This window comes from Triticum aestivum, chromosome 4D (assembly GCF_018294505.1).
Source record: "Triticum aestivum cultivar Chinese Spring chromosome 4D, IWGSC CS RefSeq v2.1, whole genome shotgun sequence".
NCBI lineage: Eukaryota > Viridiplantae > Streptophyta > Magnoliopsida > Poales > Poaceae > Triticum > Triticum aestivum.
This window is the reverse complement of record NC_057805.1, coordinates 202,571,273-202,572,169: the sequence shown is the minus strand read 5'-3', so window position 1 is coordinate 202,572,169 and position 897 is coordinate 202,571,273. Positions and strand designations below refer to the sequence as shown.

The 897-nt window shown below is 71.3% G+C and overlaps 1 protein-coding gene across 1 annotated transcript in view; it reads right to left on the bottom strand.

Annotated features, from left to right (window-relative positions):
• Positions 1 to 897, bottom strand: part of LOC123097273 (nuclear pore complex protein NUP93A) — a 13,195-nt gene that overhangs the window by 3,757 nt on the left and 8,541 nt on the right. The window lies entirely within an intron of this gene.

The following is an 897-nucleotide window of genomic DNA, read 5'->3' as shown; positions in this document are numbered from 1 at the left end:
CCGCCACCCGCGCCCCGACCCCGGCCCAGCCCAACTCACCCCCGCGTCCCCTTCCTGTTCCCCCGCCCGGGTCGGAACAGGGGCGCGCTGCCGCCCGACCACCTCGCCGGCACCGACGCCGGAGGGATAAGGGCGCCAGCCCCCGCGCCTCCTCGGGTCTCTCTCCCACTCACCCCGCTCACTCTCGGCCCCTGCGCCTCCCTCATCCCCTCTCCTTCGCGCCGCTCCGTGCTCCCCCCCCCCATCATCCCGAGCGCCTCCGTCGCCGTCCGCCGTCGCAACCGCGGCAACCAACCTCGCCTCGCCTCGCCAACCTGTCCAGCAGCTCCGCCGTCGTCGGCTTCCTCGTCCCCGTCCACGAACGCAAGCCGGGGAGCACCGCAGGCAGCGGATCGAGCCGCCCCCTTCCGCCTCGGGCGTCGGTGACCGTCGTCGTCTCCGGCCACCTCTGCGCTCCTAAGCTGTCGCAGGCTTTACGTAGCCGCTCGGTGAGCTCCTCCCTCCCTCCATTCTCCTCCTCGCACTGCGTGAGCCTCCCTAGCTAGCTCGTCGCCGTTGCTTTGAGCTCGCCGCCGCATATCACCTCGCCGCCGTGGCTACCGTGGCCTGAGCTCGCGTCCGAGCTCGTAGTCAAACTCCTGGAGCTCCCAGGAGCCCAACGAGCCCACGCCCGTGCCTCCCCGTGCCTCCTAGCATAGCCTCCGTTGAGCGCCCGAACGCGCTGCCGCCTGCGCTCGTCGCCGGCGTGCCTCCGGTGACCAAATGGTCACGGGCCAGCGCCCGTTGCATTCGCCTCCTAACGCACGTCCCACCTATCCTCTCCGTTCGCTCGCTAGCATGCTGCGTCGCCCTTTCCTCTGGCGTCCGACTCCGGTCGTCCGCCGATGAGCTCGCCGC